Genomic DNA, 26113 nt, shown 5'->3' on the forward strand with positions numbered 1-26113 from the left:
TTTGGGACTTAATTAGGAGTGTATAAGCAGAAATTTGGAATGCAGAAACGAAAATGTGAGAAATGAAACCAAATGTGAAGAATCAGATTGAACAGTAGCTGAAAAAATAAAAGCATACAGAAACAATGATAAAATGAACTTCGAGAATACTCACGCTGAACATAATTATGTGACTAACTCAAAATATATTTTGGTAAATGAAACTAACCTTGTAACTTGTGCTGAAGATTTGGGTGTATGCGTGGAAGATAGCGGATAGGAAACTGCAATAAATGTATCTGATGATGCTGAAGTTGCTGATATGTCTCGAGTTGCTGACTTATATGATTACGCAGTAGACGATGTTAATGAGAACAGTGACTGTTTTTGTCTGAGGGGTCGGTTGAGCTGTTTGACATACCCATAGTATGCTGTAAGTCCGATCCCCACTGACCTACAGGGAAGGGAAGCACCCCATTAAATCAAGGAAATTTTGAGGGAAGTAATGCCACACAGTGGATAACGTGCTATTAAATGAAAGTTGTTAGGGTTGGCCCAGCACGTGTACCACACCTCAGAGGGATACATTAATGAAGGAAGTCATCTGAATACAGACTGGTATTATACAAATTTAATTTATTACCACAAGACATCGAATAAAATGATTTATCCACTGATTGAAGCGTATAAACGTGTAATAAATGGGCGAAAGGTTATAATTTTGAAGTATAGCTTTGGCACAGCTGGGCGGCAACGTGCAACTATATCATGGATACATATAATGACTACAAAAATGATTCTTATTTTGAAGAAAGATCCCTGGTAAAGCAAGAACAAATACCAACAGATTCGTCAAAGTGCATGGTGGAATTAAATTTTGATGCAGTTTAACTGGCTTCACATCCCCCTCACATCAGAGCTTGCATCGCCAACTGGTTCTTTCCACCCTTAAATGGAGCGAGTGTGAACGATGTCTTTGGTAGCGGTTGAAAAGTCTGAGTCCAGCATGGGCTCTGTACTCTGCTTTAAGTCATAGATATCCCTCTCTGCAGCCACTTACAGTGAAGTGCGTAGTTGATGGCACCCCTGAAGCAAATGTACTCTTCAACTTCTTGGCTGCAAGTATGTTCTGCCTTTAAGAAACTCGTTCTGCACAGTGTAGGAATGTTACAGATCAACTTCAGCAGACCTTGATCGTTCTAACCCATAATAGTTTTCCAGCTAAGCTTAACAAATTCCTATTCTTGGGGATTTTGTCTTGGTTTACTAATAATGGAATGGCTTCGAAGTGACGTCAAGGAATCTCCCATTTCCAGTCTCAACTAAGAAATGCGTAAAAATACTCCTTATGCCGAAATGCAGTAATTACTGTGAGCCAATCCCAGATCGCCTTACTCTGATTTAAATGAACATTCCTGCACGGTGCTTCAATGACCAATGGCCGGTGCCATGGTCTCAGGCTCTAAGATTTCCGCCTGGCTTTTAGATCTCATCTCACCAAAAAGGACTCGTTCCAGCTTGTCACACAATTTAGTTGCTATGGAATGCGGTCCATCCTGCTATGCACCTGCTGTGAAGACGCAGATCATCGGAAATTCCCTATTATATACCTGTAAGTTAACTTCTCTGTCATGAGCCAGTTAAAGATACCCCCGGGGCTGCAGAAAATAAACAGGTCTCCCTCACCTCAATAAAAGGAGCGGGAAGAAAAAGAAGTAATTAGCTACGCAATCATTCACACTAGTGAATACTGACTGCAGTTTTCATGCAGAATTAAATAATCGACTATACTGACTACAGGTTTGTGCATATTACGTTATAAAATGGGTTGCATGACACTTTTGGCACAAACTAGCACATAAGAGAACCTATTCATTTCTTTCAAAATTGATGCCGATAAATTGTGCTGAAGTTAACCTGTAGCACAAGTTCATCAAAGACTTTTGTTGCGTTATACATATTATTTGTATTTAACTTCTTATTTTGTTTCACACTGTCATTGACTGATGAATTTCATAGTATTTTTAATCGCTGGAAAAGTCTTACTTGGTGCCTAAGTGATAATATTAAAGACATACATTCACACTTACTCACAAGCCTCCTCACACTCATATGCTCGGATAGAAGGTTGAATTTTATTCGGAATGCATGTAATAAAAAGAACTCCAGCTAACACAATACTACACACGCACACAAACACACACACACACACACACACACACACACACACACACACACACACACACACACATATATATATATATATATATATATATATATATATATATATATATATATATATAGTAATTGATTTTGAAAACGTTTATACGTGAAGGCAGTGCCTTGGCAACTCATACCCACATGCGTGGCTTTAATTGAAAATACACATATACGCAAAATCAATTTAATACTTAATTAATATACCTGCATTTACTATATCACAATACGAAATCATGCATTCCATTATAAACATATCCTATGGCAGTGTTTATCACAATGAACATCAAGATTCGTGTAAATACATTGACGGGTATGCCAATCAAACCATAAGAGAAGCAAATTGTACCACACTTGTGCTGCTAACTGATACTGCAAGTAAAAATTTGTAAATTCTCAAGACATACAACTATGACTACGTACGAAATGCGTATATACATAGAAAATATCATCAATATAGGAATAGACGAATGCTCATATGAAAAACTTGGGTCACTGTATATAATTCAGTTGCCGTGCATATTTGTAAATAAGCGTTTTCATATTGACATCAAATCGTGAAAATTTCATACAAAATACTAACTTAATCATAGCATATCTGCAACATGTAATACCGTAAGATTACAAATACGAACAAACTGCAACACCACTGATGGTGGAGTGGCACCTCTGCTGTTTCTCCAATAATTCGATTCAGCCTATGAGATTGCGTCAGTTCCCCCAGGCAGGGTACGGTCGAACCGAACATTCTAAAACAACATGCTTTCTGATCAGTACCAACCACGTGAAGATAAAATATGCTTCGTGCACACTGAGTCGAGGAAGTTTATGGCATTTCCCGCGTGTCACATTGCCAACAGTATAGAGTCAGCCCCTTCGCCTGTGATTTTTGGGTGGTTGTAAACTGGGCAGGAGGAAGGGATATTTCTCCAGTTTGAATTTGGGTTCTTTAATCATGTAGTATCGAGATGCGCAGATAAGGATAGCTTGGTGTTGTAGCGTCCCTGCAGTCTTCCTTCTATAGCGTTCCTTCCACAGTGTTGTTTTGACATATTTTGCTAACCTACTTCGAGGACCAATTCATTTTATTTATTGATAGAGTTTGTTTAATATTTGCATAATTTAAGAGGAAATAAGATCCTGCGAAAGGCAGTTACTTGTTATTAACGTATGTGCCAGTTAAAGGTAAAAATTAAAGTTCTGTTGAAGACAAACAACTTTTCCCTTATCTTTTCACCTTTAAAGTAAGTAAAGATCCGATTAAAACCAGACTTGACTTCTGTTACAAGTTTCTTAACTCGTTCTTTAACTTTCCTTGTTAGGCAGTATAAAGATAACCTGTATTGTATTTCTATAGTAAAAATTTACTTAATCTGACACAGATGTTTTCTAACTGTATATGTATTTCAAAATAGAACTCTGAAAAGTCTTTAATCTCTTCAGTCCTGAGTTAGGATTTCATGAATCAAAAATTTATATTGTTCTTCAATGGAGTATTCTCGGACAAAATAAGTCAGGAATACTGAAATTAAAAAAAAAGAAATGTGCTTCATAAAAATTTAGAACACTTAGAAAGTGAATACTATTTATGTTTTGAAATAATTAAAATATATGCAATATCCGGGAAATTCAATATTAAACACTTAAAAGTAATGAAACAACGTCACTGGAATGTGAAAATATAAGTTACTGCCGAATGTAGGCCCATTGTTACATCGGAAACAATACCTTGCAATATATATAATTTATGGAGACCAGCAATCATTCGTCCTTTTTTTATTTTGCAAGTTTTATCTGGCAAATGCAGATTTTCGTCTAGTGCCTAGTCATTATCAATGCACTGATTTCTACTCTCGATGCATGTCACTTCCCTGTTCTTCGGGCTTCAGTCACAGTTCTTTGAATACTCTATCTGCGGGAGTCTGTAATTTGATGTTCCAAGAGCACTATAAAAGGTTAAAGGACTGCGTAGTATTAAATGGACACTTCACGGCACCATAAAAGTTGTATGGCTTGAAAACTGTTGGTCTGGCAAGCTCAATAGCAGTCGAAAAGCCAAAGCAGAATTACGAAAGTACCTATGTCTTACGACGTATGCTGTGTAAGGAAGTCAACCGCGGACATACTCCGAGTGCAGTTTAGCTGAACACATAGAAGAAACTTGTGGCCCTATACCCACCGTAGAATTATATACTGGAAACAGTCAATCATAAGTAATGACACATGGAACTGCTAGGATGGACTGACCACTCTGTGGGTGTTTCGTAGCCTGGAAGTCGGTAAATGTCAAAGAAGAAGTTACAGTATCTATCGCCCAAGAGCAACGGATTGGAATGGAAAGCAATGGAGCTGACAATAAAACAACACATCCGGCCAGAATGATATCAAATGGTTCAAATGGCTCTGAGCACTATGGGAATTAACATCTTAGGTCATCAGTCCCCTAGAACTTAGAACTACTTAAACCTAACTAACCTAAGGACAGCACACACATCCATGTCCGAGGCAGGATTCGAACCTGCGACCGTAGCAGTCCCGCGGTTCCGGCCTGCAGCGCTTAGAACCGCTCGGCCACCGCGGCCGGCTAATGATGTCAGCGTCAATGATATTACACATGACGAGGAACATCAGAAAACACCCCTGAAAATGGAAGAGCATGTGGACATGGCAGGAAGCGTTAGTAAAAGTTAAGAAGACTTGAAAAACAGTGAACATAAATCTGAATGCGCAGAAAACTAATTTGACGATGAAGGCATCATTCTGGAAAAAATCTTTGAAAATGAACACAGTAACAAAACTGGCTATGCATTGCAACAGGCTTCAAAATTTTAATTGCGAAGGTACAAACCAACAACAGTGACTTGTTGAAAACAGATAAGGCAAGCAGCGAAGAAGTAGAGAAGAGAATGTTCCTGTCTCAAATACCTAAAATCATAAAAGGCAAAGAAGGAGGACATGCAACCGCGCAGATCTCTGCGTTGCATATCAACGTTTTTCGTGAGGTGCAAAAAAAAAAAAAAAAAAAAAAAAAAAAAAAAAAAAAAACTGGGCAGAACATCTTGAAGGCAAGAAAGGAAGACGGATTACATGGATGGCCTCACAATGCAAATCAGATGGAATAAGTACGCTCGAAGACTTAGTTATCATTCGCACTTCCCTTTCTTCATATGTTTTAAACAGTTACACTGATGTGAGATATAAAATCAGCTCAAGGGGACGTTAATTTTACTTTTCCTTCCTTTTAATTTTTTCAGCTTTAGAAGATGTAATTTTCCTAATGGCAAAATAAAACTTCTTAAGTTATCAGCTATGGAGGACAAAGTTACGTGTCTAACGAGGAGAGGGTCTACAATGTTATCAGGATATGCTACATATAATTTACTTCACGAAGAATTATATCTTTTCTTTAGTAGAGAAGACCGGGTTTAGCTGGCGTAGTGGGCTAGTTGATTGATATCTCTTTACTGCCACTATAGAGCAAGAGCGCTGTTATCGTGCTAGTGGGAAGTTTATATAAAGATGCACATCCACCGCTGTGTCACTCTGCTTGGAAACATCACGAAGGAAAGATCTCTGTTTCATCATTTTTCTCTTTTTTGAGTAAATTTACTGATCGTAAAATTTTTTTATAGCGAATTTGTAGTTCGATTTGAAGCGCTGCTGACAGCCTTTGTAGAAAGAGTTGTTAACTGTGATGCATCTTTGTCTCATAATATTTTCTATCTGTTCTATGTGACTGTCTGGTATCCGTTTTGTCTTGATATCCTTTCAGCGCTGGTAATCATTGTTAGGAATTGGGTCAGTTGGTATAGCTACACCAAAGGTTCGCAGAGAACATGACTAACAACGAATGCCCCCCCCCCCCCCTCACCCCAAATCTCAAGGGCCTCCAGAGCACTCTCAATAAATTTAATTGATATTCGCGTGCATACTGTGGTATCGGTAGCTACGATGCCACGGCGAGGGTGCAAGTTCTTAGGTTGGCACTACAACACCGACACCGACGACAGCGCTCTCTAGCCGGCGCTGTGCGGCTCTAAGAACGCCGCTCCCGATTCGGCCCATTTCATCCCGAGGAGACGAAATTAGCAACATTGTTTCATTTTCAAAGTGGGCGAGCCACTACAGATTTTACCTGTGTAACTTTTTAGCACTGATACATTCGGCTTCGCACCTAAGTGCATCTCAGCCAATGTTAGGTAAAAGTTTATGTATTGAAGTTAATATTGTTGTGATATAGTGAAACCACTTTAACCTATATGCAGTACCAAGAGTTTTACCTCACCGGCTCCTACTCGCTTCCTACATTCCTACATTCGGTCTACCCTTAAGTTTACAGCAATATATCCACGTGCCCCCTATCCAGGCGGGATACAAATCATACCATGGTCGAAATAGGGAAAAACAGGAGGTGGACCAGAATGATTCAATCTGGTAAGACCACAGTAAAATTGCCCAAAAATTGAATTCAACTATCCAAATAAACAACTTCCCAACATCTGAATTCTTGATTATTTTAAAGACATTGAACTAACACTATCTGGATAATTGCAGGTAGCTCCAGTAATAAGAACAACTTATTTTTCGCGGAGAAAAATATTCTTGTTTATACATTTAATTAAAGTTCATTTTAGCTTATGTATTCTTTCTCCACGAGGAATTTATGTTTTGAAGAATTTATTCTTCGAAAAGAAAGTCACTCCAAGTTTTGATAAAATAAAATTGTTTCCCTCGAGAATCGATGTCTCCTGCCTAAGTATCGGTACCTGTGTAAAGTTACGCTAACGCACACGTAGAGGTATGCCAGGTAACCTCACACACAGAGATAGTGGACAGATTCGCAAACTTATAGGAGGAGTGTTTTTATGGTTACCTAAATACGTATTTAATTAACAGGCCCTAGATAACTATGTAGTCAAACTGTTATCCATTGCATTCTCCAGAATCTCTCCAAGTACTACACAAAAAAGTACAAAACTCAGAAACCAAAATCCATGACAGCTAGTCACGTCCTCCTCTAACCTGATTTCTTAAAGAGCCCAGATATTTGAAATGAAAAGTACTGGTAGTATATGCCGAAAATGGTTTTTATTCTTTTTAAGAAGAAAGAAAAAAGTGGCCTAGAATAAAATGTAGCACCGGGGTAGGGAAAAAATGTATCATAGTGGGAAGATGCTGTGTTTGTATCTGGGAGAACGGCACATCAAATCCCAGTCCAGCTACCCTGGTTTAGTGTTCCTGTGATTTCCCAAAATCGCTTAAGCCGAATGCCGGGAGAGTTCATTTTAAAAGCTGCAGCCAATTTCCTACCTCTGACCTTCTCCAATCCAACTTTTGCTCCATTTTTAAAAACTCGTCACTGAGGGTACGTTAAACTGTAAACTTCCTTCTTTTTTCCTGTATTTCTCTGATGTAGGCTACGTGGTATTTACGAGATATATGTCAGAGGAAAAAGTGTGTTTCTTAACTCAGTTTGGAATGTTGCCACGTGTTATTTTGTGAATAACGTATTTCTTACAAAGTGTCTGACTGCAGTTCGTTGGGAATATCTGTTACATTATCACGCTGACTAAAGAAATTCTTCTTTCAATCTTGTCTATATCCTACCTGATTAACTTGGTAAGCTCGAAGGCCGATGAACAGTGTTTAAGGGGGTTTGGACGTCAAACGGGCCGACTTGGAGCAGGAGAGGCACCACAGGACATTTTAATTTCCAGTGTCTATACTTTTACAAATAAATTCATAAAACTTTGTCAGCATGACCAGGATGGATTCGGCATTCACACTCATAGCAGTGGAAGTTCAAAAACATAACAAAATAATTTTGTTTTTACATGTGAAATTTCATGGTTTTTTGTCTTACTATTGGCTGCATTTGTTGCTGTAAGTACATTTTTTTGACAAGTAAGAGAGATTCTTTGATTAATTTTGCACAGCATACAAACCATACTTACAGGTGTATGAAATTCTAGAATTTTACAAATCTATTAAAAACTGTGGTAAAAATTGAGATAATTATCTCAAAATTTGATTTTTTTAATCATTAAGTTTAAAACGTAACGCTCATTCATTTTTTAATAAATTAAATAGATTCTAGAGTTTGAGACGCCTGTAAGTATGGTTTGTATGCTGTGCAAAATTAATCGAACAGTCTCTCTTACTTATGAAGAAAAGTGTACCTATAGCAACAAATGTAGCCAATAGTAAGTGAAAAAAATGAAATTTCACATGTAAAAAGATTATTTTGTTTTGTTTTTGAACTTCCGCTGCTACGAGTGTGAATCCTGAATCCTTCCTCGTAATGCTGACAAAGTTTTATGAATTTACTTGTAAAAGTATAGACAGTGGAAATTAAAATGTCCTGTGGTGCCTCTCCCGCTCCAAGTCGTCCCGTTTGACGTCCTACCCCCCCTTAAGAATTGGTCGAAAACAGGTTTTCTAAGTTACCTTATCCGCGCGTGAACTATACTTTCTCACGATTCTTCCAGAAAACTTTTGGTGGTGACATCTGCTTCTCCATGGTTAAAATTATGTTGTCATTCCAACTTCTGTCACTTCGGGTGTAAAACTGCTAGATAGCAGAAGGTTGCAACTTATTTCAGTGATTGATCGCAGGTCGTGTAGTCGGAAAATATAGGATATCTCCGTCTATTAATGCACATTCCATGTCGAGGGCCAGTGACAGTGTTTGCACTAGGCTCCGATCACCTGTGCTCGCCTAAGGAACCGAAGCAGCGGTATCCCAGCGTGTTCGGTCAGAGGGCTGGCTGTTCCCTGTAATACAAAAATAGAGTGAAAGGCTGAACGATGAACACGAACGGGTTTCGTATGACGTCCATCCCGACCAAATGAATCGCACAATAACGAACAATTTGAGAGGAAAAAAAGTAGCAAATGCACGTTTGCACAGTAACGTTCAATTTATAGGTAAGCCAGTTCCAGTACGGGTGACGCAAAATATTCACGGTAATATTTGGCAGTCAAGGGAAGAGGTGGTGGTGCAAAGTTCCAGATCAACAGCCTTTCCGTTAACGTTATGGATTAAATTACAAACTCGTTCCCCGTATCTCCCGAGGTGATAACATGTGACACTATTGATTGTGGTCCGTCCATTGGAAGTGGACGTTAAGCTCGACAGGCCATTTGGTACCTATTGTAGAGGGGTAGGCTAAGTGCCTGCACCAGTTTTCACCTTCCCTCTTCCCTTCATCCACAACAACACAAATCCAACTCTGTACCGTACAACCACTCATCACAGTCATCCACACGACACAGGAACACAGCTAACACTTTATGATATGTCGGAAGAAACCAATGGCAAAGCACCTTCACTGGTAGCATGCTGAGGGTCGTCATACAAGACTACTGAATCTCTTAGCCTACACTAATTCATACTACGTTATGTTATAACCCCCTGCTAGTCTCTCCGTATTTCGTAGAAAGCTTCTAACGATGTCGCTACCTTTCACTTAACTACATCGTCTGGAAAGAGTCATGGATCTACTGGCATTATGGGCCAGACCATTTATATAACCTGCAAAATACGTTTCTTGCACCTGATCTTCGAGACTGTAAGGGTAAATTTGACAAGAGCAGATATTCCAAGAATAAGGCTTACGAAGCTTAAGAATAAGTTAAATGGTGTAGCTCACCACTGGTTTTCTTGCTATTCATTGAGTGGCAGACTATGGAGGATTACTTACTTTCACTAGCAGGAGCTTCTTTTGATTATTATTATTTCTTTTTTTCCGGCCTGCTGTGATGACATATCCTGTCCACATTCGCACTTATTTCTCTTTGGCGACGTAACCTTCTGTGAATAGTTTTGCCCGTTATTTGAAATAGATTGGCCCATCTAAATTTTAGGGACAATTCCTTCACTGATTGAATTTATTAAGGCGACAACGGATAACGCCATTGTATGCTACGGAGCAGTCAGAGAAAGCTACATACCGTGAGTTAAACTTGAGCCAAGCACTTTGGATTTTAGGAGCGTAATCATCAATACTACAAACGTGACACTATTTTCAGATGTATTGAAATAAATTAACGATCACGGAAATAGCTTCAAACGATAAAATATTTATTTTTGACTAATATTTCGTATGTTAACAGTAATCTTTTTGTATTTAATAGAGGTACAAAACATTCCTGGTACATTTATATACGATCCTATGGCTTTCTCATACGAGAATAACAAGCCACGTTGGCCTTAATCTGTAGGATCCTGTGGGGTGCGAAATTCTGGGGAGCACGTGGTCACTGCTCAAGTTTGTAACACAGACATTCACATGCACTAATTCACATGGCAAAAAAAATATCGACAGCATTTATTAGTGCGAAGAACTGTATGCACCACGTGGTTGACATCGATCAGGATTTTGGTGGCTGTATCTCTTTGCTTGAAGCGCTTGGAATTAAATCGATTCATCTTGCCGAATATACGCTCGTTACAGTTTTATTGATAATTTAACATGTCCCGCACCAGTATAATAAAATCGCAGGCAGTAACTTTTAAGGCTTGGGCTGCTCTCTGAATCTATAGGCCGCGTGGTCGTGCCTAACGGAAATCACACTAGTATGACACTGATTAACTGAACCAAAAATTGTAACCAGAACCTAAATGCTAATTCAAAAATAGATATGAAAAGAAACTGTTGAGATTAACCAATTATTATTAACAGATTCAAATACCTTTTGTCCCTTGTTCGACACAGACGTTGTAAGGGTACATCTGGTCGCTTACCTGTCTTCAGAACAACTCCACCTGTAACCGTCGCGAGGGGCACTCTCCGAACCAATCGAGGTGGTGGGGGAGGCCCATGACCAACCTCTGCTACGAAAACGTTCTGCTTTACTCATCTTCTGACACGCCCTCCTGTTCCTGCTTCCTGATCTCTGCCTTCCACCGACAGCGTTTAGGTTGGTAGAGAATTAAAAAATCCACCACTTCTCTGGTTCGTCTGCTACTGCACTCAAATCATTCACACTTGACCACACACTTTCAGGAAGGGTGAAAAATGGAAATCAGGACACAGGACGTGCACATAAGAATGAAAAACAGAAATGTATAGACCCATATTGCTACTACAGGCATGCGGTTGTTGGGGCTGAGATTAATTAGTTGCATCACTCATTTTTTTAAATCATGCGATGTTACAATGGGAAATGAAAACAAAACATAGGAAAAGAGTTCGAAACTGCACATCTTTGAATGTCATCTTCGTGCTAACTCGCTTATAAGCCAAACGAATCTCTCCAGAAGTACAGCGCGATTGGAAATTCCGTGTTTGGTTGGCACGTGCTGTCGACCACGGGAGAGGCCGTTCTAGGACAGGGCCATCCACAGCGTGCCAAACCGCACACGAGCCACATGTGCGGGATGCGGGCGGACCGAGGCTCGGCCTGTCTCCGCTGCGCTCAGTCCTTCTCGGAAGTATCCCGGTACAGCGTGACGTTTCATTTAGTATTTTGAACTTCTCCAGTTCGGTAGAATCGTGGTGTCAGGGCTGTTTAGGCGTCGCTGTTTGTTCGTGGTGTGGACGATATTCACAAGTCCAGCAGCTGTTTGCACAAAAGAAGCAGTCTAGTTATGTAATATCACAAGCTTTTACAAATGAACGGAAATGACCCAAGAGAAGAATTGTGTGTATTGTGTATTAAACAGGGGACCTAGAAACGACGGAGAGGCTTCGCCCCACCGTAGCCCTCAGTGGTTCACAACCCCACAACAGGCCACAGCAGGCCACCCACCTCACTCCCGCCAGGTTTATATATTTGCGTGGTAGAGTAATTACGGTATACACGTACGGGGAGACAGTGTTTAAGCAGCAATCGCCGAGATAGTGAAACTGAAGCAGAATAAGGGGAACCAGCCCGCATTCGTCGAGGCAGGTGGAAAACCACCTAAAAACGGTCCACAGGCTGGCCGGCACACCGGACCTCGACGTTAATCCACGGGGCGGATTCGTGCCGGGGACCGGCACGCCTTCCCACTTGGGAAGCAGCGCGTTAGACCGCGCGCCTAACCGAGTGGGCCAAGAGAAGGATGAGAATTCTCAATATCGATTATCCAGTCGCATAACGCATGGCAACTGAAATTATGGAAGAGCAAAAAATTACAATGATCGACACACAGAATTCATTGTTCTACACATGAGGAAGCATTTTGTGCTGAATTTCAAGGCATGGAACACGTGAAGAAATTGGTGCTAAGAATAGCAAATTTTCTGAATTTGTACGTGTTATTACAGTCAGGTGCAATGGCTTACAGTGGAATTGAAGGAAGAGCACGGGGACATTGTACATCACTGCAAAGTACGCTGGTTAAGTCAAGGGGCATCCTTGCAACGATTTTTTGATTCAGAACCCGCTATTGTTAAAATTACAAAGGAAAAATAAGTGCAGAAACGAATATTAGAACATTCAGAGAGGGTTTCAGACCTTGCATTTTAAGTGGACTTGACTGCATCCTTGCAATGATTTTTTGATTCAGAACCCGCTATTGTTAAAATTACAAAGGAAAAATAAGTGCAGAAACGAATATTAGAACATTCAGAGTGGGTTTCAGACCTTGCATTTTAAGTGGACTTGACTGCACATAGCCCACCGTAAGACACTGCAAAGTAAGTGACAACTTATTTATCATACAATGGGGTACATTTAAAAAGGAATTCGAAATGAATAAGGAACAAATTCTGAGAAACACAATTCATAAGCATTAAAATATGTGCCAGGTTTGAAGAATTCAGTTTAGTCTTGAAAGAATTAAAAGGATAGTTTTCTAAACGTTTTGAGTACACTGTCCTCCTTACATCTGTTTTCAGCTCTTTTCAAGACCGTTTCACATTTTGGCTGAAAACGCTCCTGTGCTTTTGAAGATGTAAATGATTGATCTGCAGTGAATTCCCTTTTTAAAGACAAAACCTTTAGCGTTAGGACTGTCCAAGAAGTCTACTTCGTTCTCCTCAGGCAAAGTTTCCACGTCTCCTTAATGAAGTTACAAAAGTGCTGCAACCTTCTATTCAACATAGGTGAGTGAAACACCTTTTTTCGATTATGGAACTACATAATTCACAGTTATGTGGGAAACCGTGTGCGAAAATCTGTGAAACTGTCTGTATCTATCTATATGCCGACAGTTTATATCAGATAAAAATTACATTTTGTCGTCAGCACACAAAAAAAACAGTTAAATAATACTGAAAATTTGTTTCGTTTGTGATCTACGTTGGTGAGAAGTATAAAACATGAAACCAAGCCGTTTGCAGTACGACTGCACTGCCATTAAATATGGCGTGTTCGCAGTTTCCCCCTTTTCTTCCTCCTGCCGCTTAGACATCGTGGCGTGGTAATGAAGAGGTGTGGACCCCGGCTGAGTGCCGTGGCACGCAAGCCAAGGCACAGCTTGTGAGCCGAATTCTAGGTCACCACTGTACCACGACGCCCAGGTTGTCTTCGATTCGCTGACTCTAAAGGCCTGGTCATCGACTACAACCAAACCATAATCTTTCTTCCTTCCTTTTCGGTCTTCAGACCCCAGCTCCCAAGCCCAGAAATACAAACTAAAACTTTCGAATATGGCGAGAGATTCTGAAAATTACAAGCTTATTTAACATACAATACTTTCATTTGCATGAGTGAGAGCCTACTTATGTGGATGAGCTTTTGACCTGGTACTGTAGCACACATTCCCAGACTTGCTATCATGGTTCTTAAGTCCACAGGTGTAAGCTACACAAGTCGTTGAATAAGGGAAGACAGAAATGGAACAAACCTTCACTAAGAAATAATATCAGGGAGACTAACTTTCTGAACATAGGTAGAAACGACTGAAACAAATAGCTTTCCTCTTATGTACATCTTATACAGCCATAGTCTTCAGACATATGATCAGTCATACTGCCGACGAAGATACTGATAATTGTGAGTGCACACCTCAACGTTGTCAAAGTTGTAAGAGTTTCTTAGTGCTGTAGACCCGAAATTAATTTCATGAGATATACTTTCTTTTCAGATATTCGAATGCTTGTTTTGGTGTAAATAAATTATTATTACCACGTTATTAACACATTCTATGCATTTTATTGTTATTATTATTGAAACCGTGGGCTTTTGTGGCACATTAAAAGTGTGTTTGACTGGAAATAGTTTTGTGGTGGGGTGAAGCAGACAGTCACAAACCATCACAAACCACCCCACTCCCATCTCCCCCTTCCCCCGCCCCTCCCCCTCCCCCCTCCCCTTGGAGGGATCTTCTGTCTGCTTGATGCGTTCGTTCTTAGATCTGACGTTTCCTGTGTCTATGTGGTCGGACCAGGGCTTACAGAAATATTCCAGTCCGCCTGCTGACAAAGAGTTAATGGGAAGCTTTTAGAAAGACCTGTTCTCAACGTAGCAGGGTTTTTCCATTTTCCATGAGCTGCCGTTTCGGGCTGAATCGCACGCAGATCCTACAGGAGTAATTTGATTCATGTCACTTGCAAACAGAATGGTCCAAATATTAAAGAACTTTGCCCTCCATTTAGCACCACATACAGATGTGGTCGCTGGAACACAGAATTCTATGTATATCTATCTTCATGTCGCATGTTGTTTTTATTCAGTGATCTGTTGTGTATAAATGATGGTTGAATGAAGTACTAAAAATCAAATGATAAAGAAAGCGAAAGTAGATATCTCAAACCTGACGATGAAATAAATCTCTTCAGAAAGTTGTAAGCAATATACTCATGGAGCTAGTTTACTAGAACACAGATGTTTTGCTACACTAATACATATTTGACTTGTCATGTTAGTACAAAGAGATAACCAATTAAACACTAAAGTAATTCATACTTACAGCTAGATCATTACAGACAGGTGAAGCTGACGTGTGTGCTGTGTATGATACCTATTTTTGTTTATACAGATTTTTGGAAACAAATTAACAAGTAACTCACATGCACTTCACACACTGTACAACTATTTTCTGATAATGCCAGGACCATGGCGATACTTCTGCTTCTGCCTCTATCAGTCTGAAGAACTTAAGCGTGCATCACTCTACATAACTTCAGAAAAAATGGAATGACGTTGGTATATTGTCTGCCGAACACATCATTTGCTGTTCGACTCTCTATATTTTGACTGTTTGTTTTCGAATAACAGGTACGTATTATTAATTTATGTTAGTATGAACATGAACCTTGCCGTTGGTGGGGAGGCTTGCGCGCCTCAACGATACCGATAGCCGTGCCGTAGGTGCAACGACAAAGGAAGGGTATCTGTTGAGAGGCCAGACAAACATGTGGTTCCTGATGAGGGGCAGCAGCCTTTTCAGTAGTTGCAGGGGCCACAGTCTGGATGATTGACTGATCTGGCCTTGTGACACTAACCAAAACGGCCTTGCTGTTGTGCAAACGGCTGAAAGCAAGGGAAACTATCACCATCATTTTTCCCGAAGGGATGCAGCTTTACTGTATGATTAAATGATGATGGCGTCCTCTTGGGTAAAATATTCCGAAGGTAAAATAGTCCCCCAATCGGATCTCCGGTCAGGGACTACTCGAGAGGACATCGTTATCAGGAGAAAGAAAACTGGCGTCCTACGGATCGGAGCGTGGAATGTCTGAACCCTTAATCGGGCAGGTAGGTTAGAAAATTTAAAAAGGGGAATGGATAGGTTAAAGTTAGATATAGTGGGAATTAGTGAAGTTCGTTGGCAGGAGGAAAAAGACTTTTGGTCGGGTGAATACAGGGTTGTAAATACAAAATCAAATAGGGGTAATGCAGGAGTAGCTTTAATAATGAATAGGAAAATAGGAGTGCGGGTAAGCTACTACAAACAGCATAGTGAACGCATTATTGTGGCCAAGATAGACACGAAGCCTACGCCTGCTACAGTAGTACAAGTTTATATGCCAACTAGCTCTGCAGATGATGAAGAAATTGATGAAATGTATGATGACACAAAAGAAATTACTCAAATAGTGAAGGAAGACGGAAATTTAATAGTCATGGGTAACTGGAATTCGACAGTGGAAAAGTAAGAGAAGGAAACGTAGTAGGTGAATATGGATTGGAGCTAAGAAATGAAAGAGGAAGCCACCTGGTGGAATTTTTCACAGAGCACAACTTAATCATAGCTAACACTTGGTTCAAGAATCATCAAAGAAGGTTTTATACATGGAAGAACCCTGGAGATACTAGAAGGTTTCAGATAGATTATATAATGGTAAGACAGAGATTTAGGAACCAGGTCTAAAACTGTAAGATATTTCCAGGGGCAGATATGGAATCTGACCACAATCTATTGGTTATGAAGTTTAGATTAAAACTGAAGAAACTGCAAAGAGGTGGGAATTTAAGAAGATGGGACCTGGATACACTGACTAAACCAGAGGTTGTACAGAGTTTCAGGAAGAGCATAAGAGAACAATGGACAGGAACAGAGGAAAGAAATACAGTAGACGAAGCATGCGTAGCTTTGAAGGATGAAATAGTGAAGGCAGAAGAGGATCAAGTACGTAAAAAGACGAGGGCTGCTACAAATCCATGCGTAACAGAAGAGATACTGAATTTAATTGGTGAATGGAGAAAATACAAAAATGCAGTAAATGAAGCAGGGAAAAAGCAATACAAACGTCTCAAAAGTGAGATCAACAGGAAGTGTAAAATGGCTAAGCAGGGATAGCTAGTGGAGAAATGTAAGCACGTATAGGCTTATCTTAAGAGGGTAAGATAGATACTGCCTACAGGAAAATTAAAGAGACCTTTGGAGAAAAAAGAAAGACTTTCATGAATATGAAGAGCTAAGATGGAAACCAAGTTCTAAGTAAAGAAGGGAAAGCAGAAAGGTGGTAGCAGTATATAGAGGGTCTATACAGGGGCGATATTCTTGAGAACAATATTATGGAAATGGAAGAGGATGTAAATGAAGATGGAATGGGAGATACGATAGTGCGTGAAGAGTTCGACAGAGCACTGAAAGACCTGAGCCGAAACAAGGCCCCGGGAGCAGACAACATTCCATTAGAACTACTGACTGCCTTGGGAGAGCCAGTCCTGACAAAACTCTACCATCTGGTAAGCAAGATGCATGAGACAGGCGAAATTTTCTCAGAATTCAAGAAGAATGTAATAATTCCAGTTCCCAAGAAAGCAGGTATTGACAGATGAGAAAATTACCGAACTATCAGTTTAATAAGTCACAGCTGCAAAGGACTAACGCGAATTCTTTACAGACGAATGGAAAAAACTGGTAGAAGCCGACCTTGGGGAAGATCAGTTTGGATTCCGTAGAAATGTTGGAACACGTGAGGCAATCCTGACCCTACGACTTATTTTAGAAGAAAGATTAAGGGAAGGCAAACCTACGGTTCTAGCATTTGTAGACTTAGAGAACGCTTTTGACAATGTTGACTGGAATACTCTCTTTCAAATTCTGAATGTGGCAGGGGTAAAATACAGGGAGCGAAAGGCTATTTACAATTTGTACAGAAAGCAGATGGCAGATATAAGAGTCGAGGGACATGAAAGGGAAGCAGTGGTTGGGAAGGGAATGAGACAGGGTTGTAGCCTCTCCCCGATGTTATTCAATCTGTACATTGAGCAAGCAGTAAAGGAAACAAAAGAAAAGTTCGGAGTAGGTATTACAATCCATAGAGAAGAAATAAAAACTTAGAGGTTCGCCGATGACATTGTAATTCTGTCAGTGACAGCAAAGGACTTGGAAGAGCAGTTGAACGGAATGGACAGTGTCTTGAAAGCAGGGTATAAGATGAACATCAACAAAAGCAAAACGAGGATAATGTAATGTAGTCGAATTAAATCGGGTGATGCTGAGGGAATTAGTTTAGGAAATGAGACAATTAAAGTAGTAAAGGAGTTTTGCTATTTGGGGAGCAAAGTAACTGATGATGGTCGAAGTAGAGAGGATATAAAATGTAGACTGGCAATGGCAAGGAAATCGTTTCTGAAGAAGAGAAATTTGTTAACATCGAGTATTGATTTAAGTGTGAGGATGTCGTTTCTGAAAGTATTTGTATGGAGTGTAGCCATGTATGGATGTGAAACATGGACGATAAATAGTTCAGTCAAGAAGAGAATACAAGTTTTCGAAATGTGGTGCTACAGAAGAATGTTGAAGATTAGATGGGTAGATCACATAACTAATGAGGAGGTATTCAATAGAATTGGGGAGAAGATGGGTTTGTGGAACAACTTGACTAGAAAAAGGGATCGGTTGGTACGACATGTTCTGAGGCATCAAGGGATCACCAGTTTAATACTGGAGGGCAGGGTGGAGGGTAAAAATCGTAGAGGGAGACCAAGAGATGAATACACTAAGCAGATTCAGAAGGATGTAGGCTGCAGTAGGTACTGGCATATGTAGAAGCTTGCACAAGATAGAGTAGCATGGAGACCTGCATCAAACCAGTCTCAGGATTGAAGACAACAACAAAAAAATATTTTCGTATCACCATGCTCTGTTCTCTATATTATCCTTGACTGGATAGAAAGCATTACCTATGAGGTACGTTTTTAGGCACGGTAACTTTATTTTCATCCTTTCTTTAATCAACATGGACAGTTTATTCAACAGTTTAATTCCGTGTTGAAAACTGGGTGTTAAAAGAAGTCAGGTAGTGTTCAGTATGAGGTATGTGTCTTAGACGTCACTGTTAGAGGATGCTAACAACACCGCGATAGATTACTTAAGAAAATCTCTCAATTTTGGTAAGATGTGTTGTGAACGTTAACGTTAGGATGATGAAGACACGTTTAGAAGGACGTCGTAATATTACATGTTAAGAATTAGACGGAGTACACTCACAATTTTGATAAGGTCGGGTGTCGATGTCAGAAGTTACAATGATAGCTAGGTTCTGTGTTACATGCCTTGGGTTTAGTATTATTTGATTCCTCTTAATTCGAAAAGTAGGTGGTTCTTAATATACAGCAAATGCATTGATAGCTGAAAAGTTTATGATTGCCGTGTAGGATTAGATATTCTGCGTACCACAAGCTATCTAGCAAAGTATGTTATTATTATTTTCACTAAAATTTATTCGCCAGCGTATGCTGCAATGAATGTGGCAACTGGATGCAGTCCAAAACTCGACCAACCACTCCCCGTTTTCAAGTTAATTAACCGAGATCATCGTTATTATTTCAATTTTCATCCAAGCTACCCAACGTAATTGACGTAAATTTAATGAAGTTGGTTTTGGTGTCTTTCAGAGTACTATTAATTCAAGCTGCATTGTTTTAACAAAAGTAATTATAAATTTATAAATTAAATTAGCGGTGAAATTGACTCATTTACGCAGTTGAAAATTTGCTACAGCTTATTAGCGCTGTAAAAAAGTTGTATTAAGCCCTAAACCTTTCCCGTCCTGTATTGTGATGAGTAGAGGAATCCTAATCGTAATTATATTCTCCCGTATGACACAGGAAACACTGATGTGCGTGGGCGATAAATGTACTGTTTTACTAACGAAACACATTCGTTGTTTTACTTAACACACCAGGGCTAATTTCATATAAAACAATTTCCGGTACGAATAACAGTCTCGCGCTTGGATTAAAAGTAACTTAGAAAATGAAGACGATGCACAGCAAACGATGGCTACGGATCTTTATTTTCCGATTTAACGTTGCATCGTACATTAGTAAGCAGGACCGAAACACAATTTTCTCTTGGAATAGTACATTTGTTCTGTGAAATGTCTGTTCGTAGACTGGAAGGAGTCCATTTACCAATTCTGATAGCGTGATTCATCATCATGCCGTACGAATCATAATGGTATCTACATCGTTATAGTGGTTGGCTCTGGGTACTTACGAATAGACCTAGAAATTGACTAGGCTAGTTTCAGGACCGCCTACGTTGGCTTATACAACTTATGTGCACTTTCATTTAATCATTTTTCGGCAGACCCTTTTCTCGAGTAAACTTACGCTACGAAACAGTAACTATTCCTAGCCAATATCGTCACTGCGCGATACCGATGGATATTTTACCGATGATGGTGCCACTAAAGCAGAGTTACTAAATACAGTTTACCGTAATTCCTTCACGAAAGAAGACGATGTAAATATTCCAGAATTGGAAACCAGAACAGCTGTTAGCATGTTTCTTGCGAAACAACTCAAATCACTTCCGGTCCAGATGGTATACATATCAGATTCCTTTCATAGTATGCAGACACAATAGCGCCTTTCTTATCAATCATATACAACAGCTCACTTGACGAAAGGTCTCTTCCTAAAGACTGGAAAGTAGCACAGGTTACACCAACATTCAAGAAAGGAAATGGGAGTAACCCATTGAATTACAGACCCATATCACTGACCTCAATTTGCAGTAGGATTCTGGAGCATATACTGTACTCGCTAACACGGATTCAGAAAATATCGTTCTTGTGCAGCACAGCTAGCTCTTTATTCACATGAAGTAAAGAGCGCTATCGACAACGGATCTCAGATCGATTCCATATTCCTAGATTTCCAGGAGGCTTTTGATACCGTTCCTCACAAGCGACTATTAATCAAATTGTGTGCATATGGAGTATCGTCTCAGTTGTGAGACTAGATTCGTGATTTCCTCTCAGAGAGGTCACAATTCGTAGTGATAGACGGTAAATCATCGAGTAGAACAGAAGTGATATCTGGAGTTCTGCAAGGTGTCATACACACTCTGTTGTTCCTGATTTACTTGAATGATCTAGGTGATAATCTGAGTGGTCCCCTAGGATTGTTTGCAGATGACACTGCAATTTACCGTCTAGTAAAATCATCAGACGATCAATTCCAATTACAAAATGATTCAGAGAGAATTTATGTATGATGCGAAAAGCGGAAACTGCCACTAACAAAGAAAAGTGCGAGGTCATGCACATGGGTACTAAAAAAAAAGCCGTTAAATTTTGGTTATACGATTAATCGCACAGATCTAAGGGCTGTCAATTCGACTAAATACATAGGAATTACAATTACGATCAACTTAAATTGGAAAGACCACATAGATATTATTGTGGGGAAGGCGAAACAAAGAGTGCTGTTTGTTGGCAGAACGCTGAGAAGATATGACAAACCCACTAAAGACACAGCATACATTACACTTGTCCGTCCTCTGCTGGGATATTGCTGCGAGGTGTGGGATCCTTACCAGGTCGGATTGACGGAGGACGTCGAAAAAGTGCAAAGAAGGTCAGTCCGTTTCGTGTTATCGCGCAATAGAGGTGAGAGTGTCACTGATATGATACGCGAGTTGGGGCGGCAGTCGCTGAAACAAAGGCGGTTTTCTTTGCGGCGAGACCTATTTACGAAATTTCAATAGCCAACTTTCTCTTCCGAAAGCTAAAATATTTTGTTGACACCCAACAACGTAGGAAGAAATGAGCATCACAATAAAATAAGAGAAATCAGAGCTCGAACGGAAAGATTTAGGTGAGAAATGATCACCATAATAAAATAAGAGAACTCAGAGCTCTAACGGAAAGATTTAGGTGTTCCTTTTTCCCACGCGCCATTCGAGAGTGGAATGGTAGGGAAGTAGTATGAAAATGGTTCGATGAACCCCCAGCCAAGCACTTAAGTGTGAATTGCAGACTAACCATGTATATGTAGATGTAGGTGATGAGGCGATACACCCTTAATTTAAAACAAATATCATCATATCTCCGAACTGTGTGCTCACAGAGTCGCCTTTTCGGAGTTAAACAGATGTCACTATCTGAAACGTTATTAGTTAACGAGGAGAAAATAATTGCTTCATTTCCGGTTTGTAACAATATTTTTATACATTTTTCTTATTGATTAATTTAAATTCATCTGCTTCTGCAGATGTAAGGGAGGCTTCTTAGTATCATTTCGTGGTGTGATAATTTTACAGGGTACTAATTTGCTGGTGGAAATAATTGTGTTCCGAGTTCGCAAGTGTGGCAGCCACATTGCACTAATTGGGAGGACCACATACATAATATTGTGGGAAATGCGAAACAAAGACTGCGCTTTGTTTACAGAACACTTAGAAGATGCGACAAACCCAGTAAAGAGACAGACTACATTCCACTTGTCCGTCCTCTGTTGGAATATTGCTGCGCGGTGTGGGATCCTTACCAGGTGGGATTGACGGAGAACACCAAAAAAGTGCAAAGAAGGGCTGCTCGTTTCATGTTATCACGCAGTAGGGGTGAGTGTGTAACTGATATGATACGCGAATTGGGGTGGTAGTCACTGAAACAAGGGCGGTTTTCTTTGTGGCGAGATCTACACTCCTCGAAATTGAAATAAGAACACCGTGAATTCATTGTCCCAGGAAGGGGAAACTTTATTGACACATTCCTTGGGTCAGATACATCACATGATCACACTGACAGAACCACAGGCACATACACACAGGCAACAGAGCATGCACAATGTCGGCACTAGTACAGTGTATATCCACCTTTCGCAGCAATGCAGGCTGCTATTCTCCCATGGAGACGATCTTAGAGATGCTGGATGTAGTCCTGTGGAACGGCTTGCCATGCCATTTCCACCTGGTGCCTCTGTTGGACCAGCGTTCGTGCTGGACGTGCAGACCGCGTGAGACGACGCTTCATCCAGTCCCAAACATGCTCAATGGGGGACAGATCCGGAGATCTTGCTGGCCAGGGTAGTTGACTTACACCTTCTAGAGCACGTTGGGTGGCACGAGATACATGTGGACGTGCATTGTCCTGTTGGAACAGCAAGTTTCCTTGCCGGTCTAGGAATAGTAGAACGATGGGTTCGATGACAGTTTGGATGTACCGTGCACTATTCAGTGTCCCCCGACGATCACCAGAGTTGTACGGCCAGTGTAGGAGATCGCTCCCCACACCATGATGCCAGGTGTTGGCTCTGTGTGCCTCGGTCGTATGCAGTCCTGATTGTGGCGCTCACCTGCACGGCGCCAAACACGCATACGACCATCATTGGCACCAAGGCAGAAGCGACTATCATCGCTGAAGACGACACGTCTCCATTCGTCCCTCCATTCACGCCTGTCGCGACACCACTGGAGGCGGGCTGCACGATGTTGGGGCGTGAGCGGAAGACGGCCTAACGGTGTGCGGGACCGTAGCCCAGCTTCATGGAGACGGTTTCGAATGGTCCTCGCCGATACCCCAGGAGCAACAGTGTCCCTAATTTGCTGGGAAGTGGCGGTGCCGTCCCCTACGGCACTGCGTAGGATCCTACGGTCTTGGCGTGCATCCGTGCGTCGCTGCGGTCCGGTCCCAGGTCGACGGGCACGTGCACCTTCCGCCGACCACTGGAAACAACATCGATGTACTGTGGAGACCTCACGCCCCACGTGTTGAGCAATTCGGCGGTACGTCCACCCGGCCTCCCGCATGCCCACTATACGCCCTCGCTCAAAGTCCGTCAACTGCACATACGGTTCACGTCGACGCTGTCGCGGTATGCTACCAGTGTTAAAGACTGCGATGGAGCTCCGTATGCCACGGCAAACTGGCTGACACTGACGGTGGCGGTGCACAAATGCTGCGCAGCTAGCGCCATTCGACGGCCAACACCGCGGTTCCTGGTGTGTCCGCTGTGCCGTGCGTGTGATCATTACTTGTACAGCCCTCTCGCAGTGTCCGGAGCAAGTATGGTGGGTCTGACACACCGGTGTAAATGTGTTCTTTTTTCCATTTCCAGGAGTGTATTTACGAAAATTTCAATCACCAACTTTCTCTTCGGAATGCGAAAATATTTTGTTGACACCCAACAACGTAGGAAGAAATGAGCATCACAATAAAATAAGAGAAATCAGAGCTCGAACGGAAAGATTTAGGTGTTCTTTTTTCCCACGCTCCATTCAAGAGTGGAATGGTAGAGAAGTAGTATGGAAATGGTTCGATGAACCCAATGCCAGGCACTTAACTGTGAATTGCAGAGTAACCATGTAGATGTAGCTTTAGATGTCGTCGCAATCACTATTTTAATCCCGTATTTGTTAAATTTTCTCGTCATGTGGATACGGAATTCGCAGCGAGCTCTGAAGTCTACAAGCATTTCACAGACGCACATATATTGTCCATTTGCAACATTATTTTGAAGATTTTTTTATATTATGAATGAAACAAACACCACACTGGTTTAATACAAGGGTTGTTTTTCAAGTAAGGGCTGTTTTTATTTTTTAAAAAAGATACAAATACTTTTGTAAAAAAACTTTTATTTTCTGATTCTACACATTTTTACCTATTTTTCTACATAGTTGCCTTATTTAAGCACTTGTCATACCGTACAACTAAGTTTTTAATTCCCTCTTCAAAGAATACGGCCGCCTGCTCCGACAGCCAAGAGTTCACGGCCGCTTTCACTTCATCGTCGTCACTGAAGCGCTCCCCACCAAGATGGTGTTTCGGGTATCGGGAAAGGCGAAAATCGCTAGGAGCAAGGTCGAGGCTGTGTGGTGCATGGTCCAAAACTTCCCAGCCAAAAGAATCAATCAAATCCCGAGTCTTTGAGACGTGTGAGGCCTAGCGTTATCGTGCAGGAGCTAAATTCCTTTTGTCAGCATGCCACGCCTTTTGTTTTGAATTGCTCTGAAGAGCTTCTTTAGAGTTGCACAGTAGGCATCTGAGTTGATTGTCGTTCCTCGTGGCATAAAGTCCACTAGCAAAACACCGCGCCGGTCCCAGAACACAGTTGCCATAATCTTGTTCTTTGACAGCGTCTGTTTGGCTTTGACCTTGACGGGTAACGTTGTGTGTCGCCATTCCATTGATTGTTGCTTACTTTCGGGAGTGATATGGGATACCCATGTTTCATCTCCAGTGACAATTTGACTCAACATGTCATCCCCTTCTTCCTAGTAACGAATCAAAAAGTCCAATGAAGTGGCAAATCTCTTCCCTTTGTGGTCCTCTCTGAGGGGTCTGGGTACCCACCGAAAACACAGTTTCTTAAAGTTTAGGTTTTCAGACACAATTTTGTACAAAACCGATCTTGAAACTTGTGGAAATTCCAAAGAAAGAGTGAAAATCGTGAATCTTCTGTCCTCACGAATCTTTCTTGCGACTGCAGCCACCAAATCATCAGTGATCACAGAGGCCGGCCTGAGCGTTCTTCGTCATGGACGTTTTGACGGCCATTTTTAAACTCTCTAACCCATTGACGCACTGCACTCACTGCATTCAAGCCATAAACTTCTGTTAACTGACGATGAATTTCTGCAGCTGATAGGCTTCTCGCGGTCAAAAAACGTATCACTGACCGTATCTCACACGAGGCGGGCGATTCAATAATCGTAAACATTATAAAGTAGCACAGCGATGCGTACACGTCAGCTACAGAGCTGCAACTTGCATCAGGGTGAGCGGGAAGGATGCCGGCAAGTGGCGCGGTGGCTTGTTGCGGCGTCCGCGCGAACTACGGGACTATACGCGCGAACGGCCCTTACTTAAAAAACAACCCTCGTATTCTACAATACTTGATAGTTACTACATGAGCCGATTATTACACCAGTGCTTTGTGCGTTTCAGTCGTAGTGTATAAAATATTCTACCAAGAACCGACGGAACACTCAGCCAATGAAAACGGTGTGTTAATTTATTAAGAATGCCTGAAATTGCTTCTGCTGGGTCTTTTTCATTCTCCTCTAGTAGCACAGTCATAAATACGCAAACATGAGAACAAGAAAAGTTTGATAGTCATAACACTAAGAAATATGTCGCTGCCGGTGTCGTCTGTCTCAAACGTTGACAAAGCATCTTCATGTCCTGATGTGAGTACTTCACTATATAACTGGAGACCATGAAATGCTTGAAACTCCACTCCATCAATATTCTGAAAATGACTTGTCTTGATCCTTACATATCTCTGTACTTACAGAACTTTTTTTCATTATCTCTCGTCTCAATTTCGTTTTGGATCTCTTCGTAGAAGACACTGT

Source organism: Schistocerca gregaria, chromosome 4 (assembly GCF_023897955.1).
Source record: "Schistocerca gregaria isolate iqSchGreg1 chromosome 4, iqSchGreg1.2, whole genome shotgun sequence".
Classification (NCBI taxonomy): Eukaryota; Metazoa; Arthropoda; class Insecta; order Orthoptera; family Acrididae; genus Schistocerca; species Schistocerca gregaria.